Source organism: Myxine glutinosa, chromosome 9, assembly GCF_964187855.1.
Source record: "Myxine glutinosa chromosome 9, kmMyxGlut1.1, whole genome shotgun sequence".
NCBI lineage: Eukaryota > Metazoa > Chordata > Myxini > Myxiniformes > Myxinidae > Myxine > Myxine glutinosa.
In genome coordinates this window covers 131,249,932-131,268,509 of record NC_136269.1, presented here as the reverse complement: position 1 = coordinate 131,268,509, position 18,578 = coordinate 131,249,932, and positions in this window count along the sequence as shown.

Genomic DNA, 18,578 nt, shown 5'->3' with positions numbered 1-18,578 from the left:
TGGTGGACAAAGTGCACAGTGGAGGTGACAATACACAGCCTTGTGGAGCACCAGTATTCAAGATTGATAACTTTGGTAAGCTACCATTCACCCTCACCTGCTGAGGACGGCCTCGTAAAAAACTTTCCACCCAGAGTATGAAATGGGGGTTCAGGCACAGGTCACTCAACACCTTCAGAAAGGTAAATGGCTGCAGAGTGATAAAGGCTGACGAGAAATCAATAAATAACACACGGACATCGGTTCCATTCTAGTCAAGGTGACTTGTGATTAGATGAAGTAAACTGAGCCAGGTATCTTCAACACCTCGTCTTGCTTTGCAGGCAAATTGTAAAGGATCCAGTTTAGGAGTTACATCTGATGTTACAAACTTCACCTTCAATTTCTCCATACATTTACACAAGATGGAGGTGAGGGCAACAGGTCCATAATCATTGAGCTGCCTTGGGTGAACTTTTTTAGCACGGGAATAAAATAATAACTCTCTGAAGACCTGGACAAAATCACAAACTGGTCAAACAAGTGGAACATGTCTTTCAATCCTGACAAATCTCACACTCTTACAATGTCTCTCCGAAAAGATCGACTGGACAACCCTCCCATCTACTTTCTCAACAATCCTCTCCAAGAAGTTCTGTCGCTCAAGCTTTTGGGTCTCACTATCTGCCATGATCTTTCTTGGGAAAACCACATTTACAAGCTGGCCTACAAAGCCAGTCGCCGACTGGGCATCCTCCGTCGTGCGAAGTCCTTCCTCGGCACACCTGAGCTCCTCACCACATACAAGGCTTTCATCCGCAGCTCAATGGAATACTGTTCTCCCCTATGGGCCGGTGCTCCTGCCTCACACCTAGCTCGGCTTCACGCTGTTGAAACCAAAGCTTTCAGAATCATTGGAATCTCCCGCGATGAAGCTATCTCCGAGGGCCTTTCACTTACTCACCGCAGGCAGGTTGGTGGCCTTTCTGTCTTCTACCGACTCCTCTCCGGCCTTGCTCCCCCAGCTCTCTCTGTGCTTTGGCCCCCAAATATTCCTACAGGTCGCACAAGATCTGCCAGCAACCCTCTGATGGTTAAACTGCCGAAATCTCGGCTCTCTGTTCACCTTCACTCTTTCATTCCTCTTTTCTCCCGCCTCTGGAACAAACTCCCACACTCCCTTGAATCCCACTCCTCCCTCCAGGTCTTTAAAACAGCTGTTCACCACCATCTCTTATCTTTCCCAACCAAAACCTTGATCTTTTCTACCCCCGCTAATTCACCACAGATCCACCTTGTTTGAAATTCCAACTTCTTTCCTGGAAGTCCCGGCAGTGTCCATATGTTTTATACCTCTCCCACCCCCCCCCCCCCACCCCCCCCCCAAAGCCCTCTCCCTCCCACAGATCTCTCGATGTCCCTGCTCTCAGATGTTGTGTTTGTGTTCCTCCCCCTCTCGCCCCGTCTTGTCTACCGCTCCCCATGTTATATGTTTTATGTGTCGGTTTGTCTTTCTGTGTGATTAATGTTCGCTCTTTCACGAGCCTCGATCTTGTATACAAAAAAACAAAAAAAAAACCCAAAGGGATCACCTCGGACTCTGTATCCACTGGTACACCGCGACCCAAAGGGATCACCTCGGACTCTGTATCCACTGGTACACCGCGACCCAAAGGGATCACCTCGGACTCTGTATCCACTGGTACACCGCGACCCAAAGGGATCACCTCGGACTCTGTATCCACTGGTACACCGCGACCCAAAGGGATCACCTCGGACTCTGTATCCACTGGTACACCGCGACCCAAAGGGATCACCTCGGACTTTGTATCCACTGGTACACCGCGACCCAAAGGGATCACCTCGGACTCTGTATCCACTGGTACACCACGACCCAAAGGCATCACCTCGGACTCTGTATCCACTGGTACACCGCGACCCAAAGGGATCACCTCGGACTCTGTATCCACTGGTACACCGCGACCGAAAGGGATCACCTCGCACTCTGTATCCACTGGTACACCGCGACCCAAAGGGATCACCTCGGACTCTGTATCCACTGGTACACCGCGACCCAAAGGGATCACCTCGGACTCTGTATCCACTGGTACACCGCGACGCTCAATGCGTGAGAGAAAAGCACCCGACCGGTTGAATCTTTGAACATGCTCTATTTTCACCGTGGCACATGTTCTATTTTCATGGTGACACATGCTCTATTTTCACCGTGACACATGTTCTATTTTCATGGTGAGACATGTTCTATTTTCACCGTGACACATGGTATATTTTCACCGTGACACATGTTCTATTTTCACCGTGACACATGTTCTATTTTCATGGTGAGACATGCTCTATTTTCACCGTGACACATGTTCTATTTTCATGGTGAGACATGTTCTATTTTCACCGTGACACATGTTCTATTTTCACCGTGACACGTGTACTATTTTCACCGTGACACATGTTCTATTTTCATGGTGACACATGCTCTATTTTCACCGTGACACATGTTCTATTTTCATGGTGAGACATGTTCTATTTTCACCGTGACACATGTTCTATTTTCACCGTGACACGTGTACTATTTTCACCGTGACACATGTTCTATTTTCATGGTGACACATGTTCTATTTTCACGTATTTTCATTATTCTCATCATTGTTTGCACACATCTTCACATGTTTTGGAAATGTTGCTTTTGAAATGTCAATTTTGGAAGTCCAGCACGTGTTGCTCTTGGTAATTTTGGACTGGAAGGGGAGGATGTCATGTATGAAGCTGCAAATATTCACCGTTGTATCCCTACATCGCGACCGCGGGTTTATTTCCTTTTTTCCGGAAGTTGCGGCCCAGCTCGGATGGCGCTGCGGTGAATCGGGCCGGGATCGGGAGAGTCAATAACCGTGTGCTTCAATCGATCGTAGTCTGTCGAGATACCTTCCAGGTAGCATACTGCTTTATTCCACCAGGTGAGGACCAGGGGTATTGCCCCTATTTTTTTTGAGATCAATAGAATGCACTCACACTGAGATGCTAAATTAATCAAGAGTTATTATATTCCTGTTATGATATTAATTTATTTTTTAGTTTATACTTCGTCACAGCTCTATGTTTTCTGGATTGTCTTGGTGAATATTGGAGAAAAGAGTAAAGTCCCATCGCAATCTGCGGTGCATTGTGAAAGTTTGGCGTTTTACTCTTGTTCAGAATGGGCAAATAACCAGAGAAGCACGTGTGGAATAACGAGCAATCTCAGAACCTTCTTTTTCTTTGACTCTCTGTCTCAAATTTGTCTTTGTGGATTCATGATCAGGTTTTCAGTCAAATCTGAGAAGGTAGTTGTAAGGACTGAACATGGGCTGACGGGATGGCTTGGAGATACGCACGCTCTCCTCCAAGCTGCCTACCCTGGGTTTGAATCCTGAACCAGCGATAAACCGTCGTCCTGTTGTTCCACAGGTCATGTGATTCAACAATGTCTGTGCCGGCCCTCGGATGGACGTTAAACTACAGTACCGTCTGCCGGCATAAGTTGGTGAGTGGGCGAGTTATCGCCGGCACCATGAACAAATTACAAATTCCTGTGGGAATCCCTGTGGTTTTAATTAACTTGGGAGGTAAACGCAGGGCTGCGAGTTACCAATGAGGTGTTACATTACTCATGGGACCGCTCTCTATAATTAATGAGCACATAACCCCACCACAGCCCTATTCCTCTCGACTGAGGAGGGATTCATTTGGATAATCACCAAAGCCACAGGTTATACATGACTTCAGTGTGTGATGTTCCTGGAGGTAAAATAACCGGGAAATATCCTGTGGGTGTGTGGGAGGGGGGGTGTGGGAGGGGGGGGGGTGTGGGAGGGGGGGTGTGGGTGTGTGTGTGTGTGGGGGGGGTGTGTGTGTGGGGGTGTGTGTGTGTGGGGGGTGTGTGTGTGTGTGTGTGTGTGTGTGTGTGTGTGTGTGTGTGTGTGTGTGTGTGTGTGTGTGTGTGTGTGTGTGTGTGTGTGTGTGTGTGTGTGTGTGTGTGTGTGTGTATCTGCGTTGTATGGAAGGGGAGTTGTATCAAAGCATGTCCAATGAAAGTGGGATTGTCTGAAGGCGGAAGGCGGAGTAAACCGGTCATCACTGCCAGCAGTTAGGAAGTGGCAGTTCTAGTTTATTTTAAAACAGACTTTTGTTTATTTTCGCTGGACCAGAAGTGTCAACATGAGTCGGTCAATGGAAAAGTGTTAAATCAGAGCAATTAATCAAACATTGTAACTCCATACGAAAGGTCCAAAGGAAATCCATCAGGACATGGTGGCAACACTGGCAGATGATGCCCCTTCCTTCATTTGCCGCTGAAAAACAACAACTGGGCAGCTGAATTTATGTGAGAGAGAAACAGCACTGAGTCTGAGCCAAGATCTCGATGTCCCAAAGAAGCCGCCACACCAGAAGAGGTTGACGTCGTCCACAAGCTTTTGACCAATGACTGAAGATGAGCTGATACGTTGGTGAGACTCAGTAATGGATCAGTGCATCCTCACCGAGAATCGGATCCGGATACTAGAATTTTATCTGGCATGAGAAAGTTCTCAGTGAGATGGGTACCCAGGATATTGACCGCTGATGAGAAGAGCTGGACTTGACGTCCAGGAAATATTTTGAGCAGTTTCAAGCAAACAGAACAGGATTGTGATTCAGGAAGAGCTGAAATGAAAACCAAGGTGAGAGAAACATGAAAGATGCTTTTGGATGGATCCCCAATTTTTTTGAATGAACCTGCGTGTTTTTTCACGTTGTTTTTTTAGTCCTGGTGCACTTGTGCGGTGGAGTGATGAGAGACCCATTGCCAAACATTGCATCCTCCTCTCCATTGGGTATTCCTATGACTTTTTCCTCTGCAACACATCAACAAAAGCAAATGAAAACCACTCAATAGCATTGTCATCATCATGTCCATCATACGACAGTAGTAACGAAGTCACGCCTCGTTTAGATTAATGAAGTGATGCACGATGTACAGTCACAAAGTCATGCATGATGTCCAGTAATTAAAACACACAACTAAAGCAATGAAGTCACACATAATGTACAGTAATGAAGTCGTCGATGAAATACAGTAACAGTCATATGTGATATGCAGTAACAAAGTCATGCATGATGTACAGCAATGTCACGCATGATGTGCAGTAACGAAGTCACACATGAGGTCGGCCTACAGTCATAAGTCACACATTATGCACAGTAACAAAGTCACAAAAAGGACGCGAGTGATTATATAAAGTCCATCGAGTGTTTATCGTACCTTAGTTCTGGAGACTGATGTTCAATTAAAAAATTTTGAATTCGCCATCATCAACAACCTGGCATTTCTTTTTGTGTTCTTGGAGCGCTTGCACGGCGGAAAGATGACAGAGTCACTGCCAAGCATTTCATCTTCGTCTCCAGCGGCCATTACGATGACTTCTTTCGCTGCACACACATCAGCACAAGCACTCAATAGCATAGTCACCATAATCTCCATCATTCTGCTGCCTCGCAACACAATCCTGGAATCCTGGAATGAATATCTGTCGATTTCTTTTTCTGCGCCTCCCCTCTCCCTCGTTTTCTGTATTTGAGTTCATGTTTTATTTCACTTTTCTCTGCAGTTTCACATCTGGATTTTCTTAATCAACAACTCCCAATGGACGAGGAAGAATGTTTACGTTCTGTCACTTCACAAGGGAATTTAAGCGAGTTGATCCATCATTCCTGTGCCTCATGCCGAGCCCACACATCCCCACTTAGTGTAGGAATTTTTATATAATAAAACCTCATCTGATGGCCGAGAAGCGAACCATGATGAACTCCTCCGGAGAAGGAGCCTTGAGTCACCTGTCACTGATTGAAAGTGGAATTGTGAAAAAATTAATTTTAATGATCATCCAGGTGCACACTTGAATTCTGTATGGATACATTAACACTCATGCCAGACTTCCACCACATTGGAAGATTTGTTTGGTGCTTGGATGGCTTTGAGTGCAGCAAAATATTGGTTTGTTTTCAACACTTCTGAGGCACAAAGAAAATGGGACACGATGGAGGTGAAGAACGTGGAGCTTCGACAAAGTTTGGAATAATTGGTAATGTAAGGCAAGATTCTTGGCAACTTACGTTCTAACTTGTAAGATGGTTTCATGTAGGAGGGTGGTGGAGGAGGGAACGGGCGCCTCTTCTGGGGGGCCTTTGGAAAAACAAAATATGAATGATTAAAACCATTGATGTCTTCATCAGTTTGATAACTTGTTCAGGAAAGGACACATCAGAAAATGCACTGATGGAACATGTAATCGAGAAAAGCTTCAATTAGCTGATCCAATCCAATCGAGGGGAGTTAAAATTCTTGGGAATGATCCTACATGGGGAATGGCTGATCCAATAAGTTACTTTCCCAGCAAAATTATAATTACAATTATTTCCACAATTAAGGATATTCCTCTTCATCAAAGGAAGAATTAACAGCAATGTCTGTCAAAGACGAAGTGCCAAATTTATTTCAACTTATCATGTTCATCTTCGGTTGGCTGTGTTTGTCACCTGTATGTTCACTCCAACTTATCCAAAGTCCTGAAGAATGCTTACCTGTTGAAGGTCATGAATATGGTAGGGCACCTCAGCACCATGCTGCTGCTGTTGCAGCCCTTGATCACCGAGAGGCCTCTGCTCCTGGTGAAATCCCTGAACACCATGTTTCTGTTCACGGTGTTGCTGTCGCTGCCCATAATCACGGCGAGGTGTCTGTGCCTGCTGCTGCAGCCCTTCAACAACATGCTGTTTCGGTTGCTGCTGCTGCAGCCCTTCAACAACATGCTGTTTCGGTTGCTGCTGTTGCAGCCCTTCAACAACATGCTGTTTCGGTTGCTGCTGTTGCAGCCCTTCAACAACATGCTGTTTCGGTTGCTGCTGTTGCAGCCCTTCAATAACATGCTGTTTCGGTTGCTGCTGTTGCAGCCCTTCAACAACATGCTGTTTCGGTTGCTGCTGTTGCAGCCCATTTTCACGGTGAGGCTTCTTTTGTTGCTGATGAATCCTGCCAACACCGTGGGGTTTCTGTTCAATTCCCACACTTTTATTTGCTGCCTGCCTTTGCTTCTTTCTTTGTTTTTTCAAGAAGAGTTTTTCCTTTGTTTTCACCAGCTGTTCTTCTTCCTGCTTCAGCCGTTGACTCTCATCCCAATTCCGCAACAACTCATTGGCATTCTCATTTCGTAGTTGCTGCCGACGCAGTTTCCATTCACCAACCTTTTGCACAATCATTGCTTCTTCCTCCTCTACCCCAACATTTGATTCCTCCTCCTCCACACAAACACTTGCTTCTACTTCCTCCACACTAACACTTGCTTCTAACTCCTCTACACCAACACTTGCTTCTAACTCCTCTACACCAACACTTGCTTCTAACTCCTCTACACCAACACTTGCTTCTACCTCCTCTACACTAACACTTGCTTCTCCCGCTTCTACACAAACACTTGCTTCCAACTCCTCTACACCAACACTTGCTTCTAACTCCTCTACACCAACACTTGCTTCTACCTCCTCTACACTAACACTTGCTTCTGCCTCTACACTAACACTTGCTTCTGCCTCTACACTAACACGTGCTTCTGCCTCCACACAAACACTTGCTTCTACTTCCTCCACACTAACACTTGCTTCTACCTCCTCTACACTAACACTTGCTTCTACCTCCTCTACACTAACACTTGCTTCTCCCTCTGCACTCACACTTGCTTCTACCTTCTCTTGCATCTCATGAAATTTCTCAAACGGATCTTTTATTCCCTGATCCGTCACCGTGTGTTTTTCCTGTTCTCTTCGCTTGTGCTCACTTTGCCAAGCCTCGTGTTCCCGTGCAAGCGCATCGTTTTCCATTTTACAAATCTCTTGCTCCAGTCGATGTGCCTCTTGCTCTCTGCACAACAACTCTTCCTCTTTTCTTGTCTTTGTCTCTACAAATTGTTCTTGCCGCACACGGTCCTCTTCTACTCTTCGGTGTACCGCTTTCTCCCTTCTCTCAACTTCCCGTTCTCGTTCGCTAACCTCTTCCTCTTGTCGGCGTGTCTCAAGCTCTCTGTGCTTTATCTCCGCTTCTTTTAACGCCTTCATTTTTTCGAATTGAGCCTGCAGTTGTTCGCGCTCCATTCCCTTTTTCCAAATCTGTTTCTCTAATTCCTCCACCATGCACTCACTCTTTAGAACTTCTTGCTCTTTTTGTCGGATCTCAAGCATTCTTCGTGTATGCTCCTGACATACCGATTCCTTCCATTGTTCAAATTCCGCATGTTCTTTTCGTGACAACTTTTCACGCCTTTCTTGCACTTTTTCTTTCTCTCTCAGCCACAACTTTTTTCGCTCTAATTGTTGTTCCTGCAAATCTTGTTTAGCTAACAATGCATTTCTTTCTTTTATTATTCGATCCAGCTGTTTCTTTACTTCCTGCATCTCCATTACTTCCTTTTCTTGAACCTCCTCAGGCAATGGCTGCTCTTTCTTCCCCATTTTTTTCTGCAAATGTCTCCGGCCACGTCGAAAACTGCAAGAAACAAAGACGGTACTTGTCAGTTTGAGCTAAAATCAAGTGCGGTATCTATTAATATAATGTGAAGTGTGGCGTCTGCTCATGTATTTATATGGTCGCACGTTCAACTGTCCCCCGTTTCCGGCGGTGGCTTTCCACGCTGCATTTGAAAAGCTCCGCATGCAGGCAAAGTTCAACATTCAACCAGAAGAAATGCATGATACCAAACGAGATACATTACCTTCAGAAAGTATTCACACCCCTTGACTTTTTTCACATTTTATATTGCAGCCTGAATTCAAAATGGATTAAATCACTGATCTACACATAATACCCCATAATATCAGTGTCATTTTTAAAATTGTCTACAAAATAATTTAAAACGAAATACAGAAATATCTAATTTACATAATTATTCAACTGAGTCACTACTTAGTAGAAGCTCCTTTGGCAGTGATTACAGCTTCAAGTCTTCTTGCGTATGTCTGTATCAGCTTTGCACATCTGGATTTGTGGAGTTTCTCCCATTCTTCCTTGAAGATTTGCTCAAGCTCTGCCAAGTGGGATGGAGAGCGTCAGTGAACAGCGATCTTCAAGTCATTCCACAGATTCTCAATGGGATTCATGTCTGGGCTTTGGCTGGGCCACTCAATGACTTTCACATTCTTGTTCTAAAGCCATTCCAGTGTTGCTATATGTTTGGGGTCATTGTCCTATTGGAACGGAAATCAGGTTTCGGTCACGTCAGTCTTTTGGGACTGCCACTGGTAACATGTAAGCCAGTGCTCCCTGCCGCATGGTCAGGTTATCAGTGACTAAACCGACGCTGTCTTGCCTGGGTTTGAATCCCGACCAAGAAATACACTCTTCCCGTTTTTTCGCAGACTGTGTGGATCATCACTGTGTGGGCCATTCCTCCAATGGATGTTATACTAGGCGATGAATCTCCCGCGATGAAGCTAACTCCGACGACTTTTCACTCACTCACCGCGGGCAGGTTGGTGGTCTTTCTGTCTTCTACCGACTCCTCTCCGGCCTTGCTCCCCAAGCTCTCTCTGTGCTCTGTCCCACAAATATTCCTCCAGGTTGCACAAGAGCTGCCTGCAACCCTCTTATGGTTAAACTGCCAAAATCAAGACTCTCTGCTCACCTTCACTCCTTCATTCCTCTTTTCTCCCACCTCTGGAACAAACTCCCCCACTCCCTTCAATCCCACTCCTCCCTTCAGGTCTTTAAAACAGCTGTTCACCACCATCTCTTATCTTCCTCCATCCAAAACCTTGATCATTTCTACCCCCGTTTATTTACCCCAGATCCACTTTTTTGAAATAACGACTTATTTCATGGAAGGCCAAGCTGTGTCCATGTGTTTTTTTTTACCTCTCCCACTCACCCCCCTTCCCATGTCTCCTCCCCCCAAGCCCTCTCCCCCCCCACCCCCCACAGATCTCCCGATGTCACTGCTCTCAAATGTTGTACTTGTGTGCTTCCCTCTCTCTCCCCATGTTCTCTCCCACTTCCTTTATCTCATGTTTTATGTGTCAGTTTGTTTTTTTGTTATTAATGTTAGCTCTTGCACGAGCCTCGATCTTGTGTATTAAAAAAAAAAAAAAAAGGAAAAACTGGGAGTCCCATCTCCCAACATGAGTTGGTGGATGTTAAAGATCCTCACTGTGTTCTTCGCAAACAGAGGAGGCGAGTTATCGGTGGGACAATGGCCAAATTACAAATTCCTGCCTGAAATACTGCTGGGAAGGCAATGGCAAACCACCCAGTACAAGCCTGGCTCAGGAAGCTGCTTCAGCGGTGGCACTGGAGGGCGTCACAGGATCGGTGAGTCCCCAAAACTCCGCTTCGTGCTGTTGTTGCGAAGATGCAGGACGATGTTGCGATTGTTGTGCTGCTCTCCTACCATGAGAACTGCAACGTCATTGTTGACTGGCCCTCCCCTTCCCTCCCCCTTCCCCCTCCCCCCTCCTTCCCCCTCCCCCCTCCGTTCTCCCCCCCCCCCTCCGTCCTCCCCTTCCCTCCTTCCCCTCCCCCCTCCCTTCCCCCTCCCCCCTCCCTTCCCCCTCCCCCCTACCCCTCCCCTGCACCCCACCCCCTCCCTCCCTCCCCCTCCCTTTTCCCCCTCCCCCTTCCCCTCCCCTTCCCTCTCCCCTTCCCATTCCCCCCTACCCCTTCCCCTTCTTCCCTCCCCCTCCCCTCACCCCTCTTTTTCCCCCTCCCCCTTCCCCTCCCCTTCCCCCTTCCCCCCTCCCCCTCCCCTTCCCCCTCTCCTCCCCTCCCCCCGTTCCGTTCCCCTCCCCTCCCCCGCCCAGCAATGCCGGGTACTTCTGCTAGTCTTCAATGTTGAGCTCATTTAGTTTGTGTTGGAGCTTAAATAACCCGATTATATCTTCTTTTTGAAGACCCGCATTAAAACCTTGTGATAGTAGTTGGTACTCTGGTTGAAAACTTGACTTTGTAAAAATTATTAAATTTTCATAATCTAAAACTTTTGGAGTAAGGAGCATCTTTTTTTTTTTCTTTTTTTTTTTTTGTTGTTTTGTTTTGTTTTGTTTTGTTTGTATACAAGATCGAGGCTCGTGAAAGAGCGAACATTAATCACACAGAAAGACAAACAGACACACAAAACAAATAACATCGGGAGCGGTAGACAAGATGGGTAGAGAGGGGGAAGGACACAAACACAACATTTGAGAGCAGGGACCGAGAGACATGGAGACATCGAGAGAACTGTGGGAGGGAGAGGGCTTTGGGGGGGAGGCATGGGAAGGGGGGGGGGGGTGGGAGAGGTATAAAACATATGGACACTGCCAAGACTTCCAGGAAAGAAGTTGGAATTTCAAACAAGGTGGATCTGGGGTGAATTAGAGGGGGTAGAAAAGATCAAGGTTTTGGATGGGGGAAGATAAGAGATGGTGGTGAACAGCTGTTTTGAAGACCTGGAGGGAGGAGTGTGATTGAAGTGAGTGTGGGAGTTTGTTCCAGAGGCAGGAGAAAAGAGGAATGAAAGAGTGAAGGTGAGCAGAGAGCCGAGATTTCGGCAGTTTAACCATCAGAGGGTGGCTGGCAGATCTTGTGCGACCTGTAGGAATATTTGGGGGACAGAGCACAGAGAGAGCTGGGGGAGCAAGGCCGGAGAGGAGTCGGTAGAAGACAGAAAGACCACCTACCTGCCTGCGGTGAGTGAGTGAAAGGCCCTCAGAGATAGCTTCATCGCGAGAGATTCCAATGATTCTGAAAGCTTTGGATTCAACAGCGTGAAGCCGAACCAGGTGTGAGGCAGGAGCACCAGCCCATAGGGGAGAACAGTATTCCATTGAGCTGCGGATGAAAGCCTTGTATGTGGTGAGGAGCTCAGGTGTGCCTAGGAAGGACTTCGCACGACGGAGGATGCCCAGTCGGCGACTGGCTTTGGAGGCCAGCTTGGAAATGTGGTTTTCCCAAGAAAGATCATGGCAGAGGGTGAGACCCAAAAGCTTGAGCGACAGAACTTCTTGGAGAGGATTGTTGAGAAAGTAGATGGGAGGGTTGTCCAGTCGATCTTTTCGGAGAGACATAGTAAGAGTGTGAGATTTGTCAGGATTGAAAGACATGTTCCACATGTTTGACCAGTCTGTGATTTTGTCCAGGTCATCAGAGAGTGAGGAGGCTGCAGACTGCCGATCTGAGGGAAGAGGAATGGAGCGGCAGAGAGTGGAGTCATCAGCAAAGAGATAGAGGATTTTCCAGAGAGTCGGAGAGATCATTGATAAAGACCAGAAAAAGCACAGGGCCCAGCACACTGCCTTGGGGAACTCCAGCCTGAACGGGAAGGGGAGATGAGAGAAATCCATTCAGGGCCACACGTTGACTACGACCAGAGAGGAAGTCCGCAAGCCATGCATGGAGATTTCCATGGATACCATAGGAGGAGAGTTTGGTGAGCAGAGCTGGGTGCCAGACCATATCGAAGGCACGTGATATGTCAAGGGAGACAGCTCTGATTTCCTGTTTGGCATTGAGGACCTCCATCCATTGTTGAGACAGCAGAAGCAGCATGTCCAGAGTAGAGTGACCTGGTCTGAAACCAAATTGATGATCAGAGATCAAGCCATTGGAGAAGAGGAAATATTTCATATCCGAAGCAATGATGGATTCCATGACTTTGCTGATAATTGGGAGCAGGCTGATTGGTCTGTAGTTGCAAGGATCTGTTTTTGCACCTTTTTTGTGTAAAGCGGTAATGTTTGCTGATTTCCAGGATGCTGGCAGATGACCTTGAGCAAAAGATAGGGTGAAAAGAACAGAGAGAGGGTGAGATAGAGCAGCATAGCAGGATTTTAGGACCCGTGGGCTGATGCCATCTGGTCCAGTTGCAGAATCAGAGTCGAGGTTTGACAAAAACTCCTCCACCTTGTCAGGAGAGAAGGTCACAGAGTCCAGGAGCAGTTTGGTTCGACTGGGAAGGGTGGGAACAGAGAGAGATGGGTTTGGGACTAAGGATTTTGAGGCAAACACAGAGTTGAGGCATTCGGCTTTGTCACGTGCGATGTCAACTGTGTGGCCATTTGAGGTAAGGGAGGGGATGGAGGGGGAACAAACACCAGAAACGGATTTGACCAGACGCCACCAGGATTTGGAGGAAGGAGACAGGTTTGAGAGTTCATTCTTGAGTGAGGAGAGATAGTGCTTCCTGGCACTCCTGAGGGTAGACACACACTTGTTCCGAGCTTGGTGGAAGGAACTGAGATTTCCTTCAGTTGGATTAGCCTTCCAAGAGGCAAAGGCAAGTTGTTTCAGGGCAACTGCCTCACCACAAGATTCAGTGTACCATGGACGGGAGGAAGGGTAAGACAATTGAAGGCGAGATGGGATAAATCTGTGCATGAGAGAGATCAGTTTGCTCTGGAAGAATTCCCAGGAAGAATTGATGTCAGAGGCAGTGGAGATGGGAGACCAATCCAGACGATTGATGGCTGCTTGAAGACCGTCCCAGTCGGCCTGAGTGAAATGCCAGACTCGTCGACGCTGAGGAGGCTCTCTGAGAATGGCCAGAGAGATGTCCACTTTGACAAGCACATGATCAGAAGAACCGATTGGAGCAGAAGAAGAGCAGCAGACATTAGCAGGGAAGTTAGTCATAACCAAGTCTAGAAGACAAGATACTCCATTGGCTGAGATCCGGGTCGGGAAATTGACAGATTGTGTCAATCCCAGTGAGTCACAGAAGTCCTTTGCTGAGGTGCCATGACTGGTGAGAGAGGAACTCACACCCAACCAGGTGGCATGATGACAATTGAAGTCACCACAAAGGAGGAAGAGAGAGTTGGGATGAGTGGATAGAAGTTGGTCCATGTTGTCGGACAGTGAAATGTAGATGGAGTCATCACTGTTTGGGGGATGGTACAGAACACATATGAACAAAAGGTGGGAGCGGAGAGGAAGCCGTAGCCAGAGGTACTCCTGGGGGTGAGGAGGAGAGAGGGCAGTGCAAGGAGAGTGAGGAAGAGAGTTTTTGATAAAGATAGCCACCCCACCACCAGGCCGAGGCTCAGGTCTATCATACCGGAGGAGGGAGTAACCAGGAAGAGATATTAAGGAATCAGAGACATCTTGAAGGAGGAAAGTCTCTGTTAAGCAGATCAAGTCTGGATTGTCAGAAGCAACCTGTATGGAGAGATCAGTCAGGTTTGAGCAAAGGCCCCGGATGTTTGAGGTCCATACCGTTAATGAAGAGAGAGGGGGAGCATCGGGTACAGGACAGGGGAGGGGAGGAGTAGGGTAAGATGAAGGATGAGAGGGGGAGGTAGGGAGAGCAGTTGTTAGTGTGTCAGCGATTGCAGAAGAGTTCCAAGAAAGGGAAGGATGAGGAGGATGAAAGGTTTTAAGGTGAAGGGATGAGGCACAGTGAGGGGTTGTTTGAGGGGGGGCAGAGGAAAGAAGAAGGTTGAGGGGGGTGGAGGTATGAGATAGAAGGGAGACGAAGTGGGGAGGAGGCAGCTTTGAGGAGGAGGGGGGAGGAGGGAGAATTGGAGAGGAATGGTATGGGGGGAGATTTGAATGGGAGGGGTTGGGGGGGAGTTTTGAAGGGGAGGAGTGAGGGGGGAGTTTAGGAGGGGAAGGGCAAGGGGGGAGTTCAGGAGTGGAAGGGCAAGGGGGGAGTTCAAGAGTGGAGGGGCAGGGGGGGAGTTTAAGAGTGGCGGGGCAAGGGGGGAGTTTAGGAGTGTAGGTGCAAGGGGAGGGATTTGGATGGGAGGGGCAAGAGGGGAGTTTAGAAAGTGGATGATTAATGAAAGACGAACATTGAAAACAAATTGGGTTTGTTGTGATTTTCAATTTAGCAATCCGGTTCAGAATGATGGAGGAGGGATGGAATGAATGTGAATTTAGACCATGTAGTGAGGGAGACGTATAAGATATTGAATTTCTTTTTTTTGAGGTGGAATGAGTTGGAGAGGAAATTGAGAAAAGCCTTTTAAATAGGAAGAAAAACAGCGTGTTGTAAAATACCACTGAGTAAAACACTGAAGGGGAAAGGTTATACATATTGAAATAATATTTAAATAATATTTAAAAGCAAACAGGTTTTTCCACATCCACTTGACCCGACTATTAGGCATCTTAATGAATTTGGGAGGTTCTTATGATTATTAAATTTGATCTTACTTTCCCACACGGGTAAAAAATCATCCATTTTATATAAGGCTGAAAATATATGGCGGGTAATCATTCATCCTGCGTGTTGTTAACCCTATTTGTATTATAATTATGTATACATATTAGAAGCCGTGACCGTGGGAGTTGTTGTATGCAGATGATCTGGTGTTGATTGCGGAAAGTATGGATGGACTGAAGGAGAAGATGAACAAGTGGAAGGAATGTATGGAGACAAAAGGTCTGAAGGTGAATATCGGAAAAACGAAGGTGATGGCAAGTGGTGAGGTGGAAAGAACTGGGAAGTGGCCGTGTGCTGTGTGCAGGAAGGGTGTCGGAGTGAACTCCATTCAATGTACAATGTGCGCTGAGTGGGTTCATCAAAAATGTAGTGGTCTGAGAGGGTCATTAACCAGTGTGGCAGCCACATTCAAGTGTAAGGTGTGCACTGAGCGAGCTGCAGATGGAGGAAATGTTGAGTTGGATCTTGGAGACGGCGTGAAGCTGGAAGGTGTGAAAACATTTTGTTACCTAGGAGACATGCTGAATGGAGAAGGTGGATCAGACTCGGCAGCGGTTGCTCGAGTGAGATGTGCATGGAAGAAGTTTCGGGAACTGAGTGGCGTGCTGACGAGGAGGGTAGTGTCGTTGAAGCTGAGGGGAAAGCTGTATGCTGCATGTGTGAGAAGTGTTATGATTTATGGGAGTGAGACATGGGTAATGAACGTAGAGCAGCAACGAAGGCTGGAAAGGGTGGAAATGCGAATGGTTCGGTGGATGTGTGGAGTATCGTTGAGAGAGAGGAAGACAAATGATGAATTGCGAAAGATGATGGGAATAGAGCCTGTGATGGATGCTGTGAAGAGAAACAGGTTGAGATGGTTTGGTCATGTGTTGAGGAAGGATGAAAGTGACTGGTTGAGAAGAGTGATGGAAATGAATGTAGAAGGAAGTAGAGGACGGGGAAGACCGAGAAAGACTTGGCTGAAAATGGTCGAAGAAGAAATGCAGGCAAGGGGGTTAACAAGGGGAGATGCAGAAAATAGGGCAATATGGAGCTTTATAGCACCTGCAAGGCTAACCCCCGCTCTAGCAGGGAAAATGGCCTTAAAATGCCTGTTGTTGTTGTGTTGTTCCTTTCGTTAGCAGTTTTTGCCGCTGCTGAAATACCACCTGTCAATGCTCCCGCCGCAGTTAAACGAGCAAATAAAGGAATTAGAAATGGAAGAAATCCTCCTCTCATCTCTATTATTGAATATTTCTTTAACATAGGTTTTGATATTTTAAATTTAAGTGAGCCAGCATCATTTAGTGTTTTCACCTGCTCTCTTGTGAGCAAAACATCAATTTTTTTTGCTCCTTTTCTTTGAATTGTATTAACATTAATAATACAAGGCTTTTGATTTTGAATACAAGACAATAGTTTATCAAGATTGATTTGATTAATATATACCCCAGTTGGTTCTTTCCTACTCATTTATTTATTAGAAAAATCTACGTGATATTAATCATAACACCATTATCTGTATTAATCTGCAATTCTGTTTTTTCCAAAAGCAAACAATATGTATCAACTTCTTCATTCTCCCCTCTTTCAATGTATAGAGAAGTATCCACTCGAATAGACTTTATAGTTTCCTTTTGAGAACTCAGGTCAATTGCGTAGATTGTATAAAGTTTTTGAAACGCAACCATATCCAAAATAGGTTCTTTATTACCGTTGCTTTCACACACCATTTGGTAAGACTTGTAGGCTTCCGCATAATCATTTTTTTCCCAATCAATTTCCAATCTATCTTGCGGGTAAAATGTGCCATCCAGAGAAACCCAAAGTTGTTTCACCTCAGCATTATCACTCAACGCATTATTTTTATCAGCAGCACTATCTCCATCTGGTTTCTTAAAAATGAGCCACAGGTAGCATGGCTTTCCTTGAAGAACACCTAAATTCCAAGTGTCGGTAGTGTGTTCCAGTTTAACGTGTTGACATCTTCTTTTAAGGTATGATACATTTAGCGGTTTATTTGAGTTAAGTCTACTATTCAACATCTCTTCCGTTTTAAGATTAGGAGTATATTCACTAATATACCAACACAAATCATTAATAACAAATTTATTATTAGCACCAAAAGCATTAGCAGTCCCAAAAAGCAGTCTATTTACATTATCATTCCTTTGTAGTTGAAATCTAATTTTAAGACCATACAAAACTTAATCATAATCAAAAAATCCAAATATATCCTTAAGGGGTACTGCTAAGGTAAAACTATTCTCTGCTTTTGTTTCATCATTATACATTACCTTCCTTTGACTATAACCAGGGTCTGCGTTTGTTCCCGTTGTCATATCAGGAATAAAACCTTCAACAGCTCCCTTACCCATTCTATCACTAAACGAATATAGTGTAAATTTCATCATTTCAGATGTAGCAGAGACATAATCAATCGCTTCAACCTTTTGTGTTCCAATATACAGGCGGACACGATCAAACATTTTCTAGAAGAAATCATTTACGAGTGTAGCATTAGTATTATTCCCAGCCTTAGTGAATTTAAATTTACACAGCAAGAAACTATCAGCTAGATTCAAGTAAGTTTGTTGATTATTTATTTCAAAACTTTTTGTTCCGTTTGAATTCCAGTCTGTTCCTGTTATAGCATTTACCTTGAAATAGTCTTCCTTTTTAGTGGAGTTTGAAATGATAATCATACCATCCAAATCATAGATACTATCAATCGCTTCCACACTTGTATTTATATAGCATTAAAATCGTTGAAACCCTGACCCAAGTATTTTAATGATTTTTTGACGTTCTTGTGCAGATAGTTGAGTTTTGCCTTTTTTAATTTCTTTCATTGCTTGTAATTTATGAGACTCCTTTTGAGCATCTTTTATACTCTTTATAGCACCTGCTACATTTCCCACAGCAGAAGCAGTTGAACCAATTAGGTCTTTATGATTAAGAATGGTTGAACCAATACCCATTAGAGTATCAATTATCCCATCTCCTTTATTTCTGAATTGATGCCCTACACCCTGTTGTCTCTTCGGTTTATAGTATCCTCTACCAAGAAACATACCTTCACCCTTATAGTGTGGTGAAAGGAACATGCCTGAGCCTGTAATTATTTTAAATTTTCCCAACTCGTGTTTCCTCACAATAACCATTATTTATTTATTGGAAAATTTCACGTAGGTGAATTCTGATAGATATAATTTCTTCATTAAAGGAAATCGTATGATTATCTTGATCGGTTATCCTAAAATTTACTCTGTATATGGTTTTTCCTGACACAGGTAAATAGACAAGATTTTTTTGGTTCCATATTGAATTTATAACCAATCGGGGTTGAGTATGCGCTGAATGAAAATATTGTATTTGTTCTTATTCCATCGTTATAAG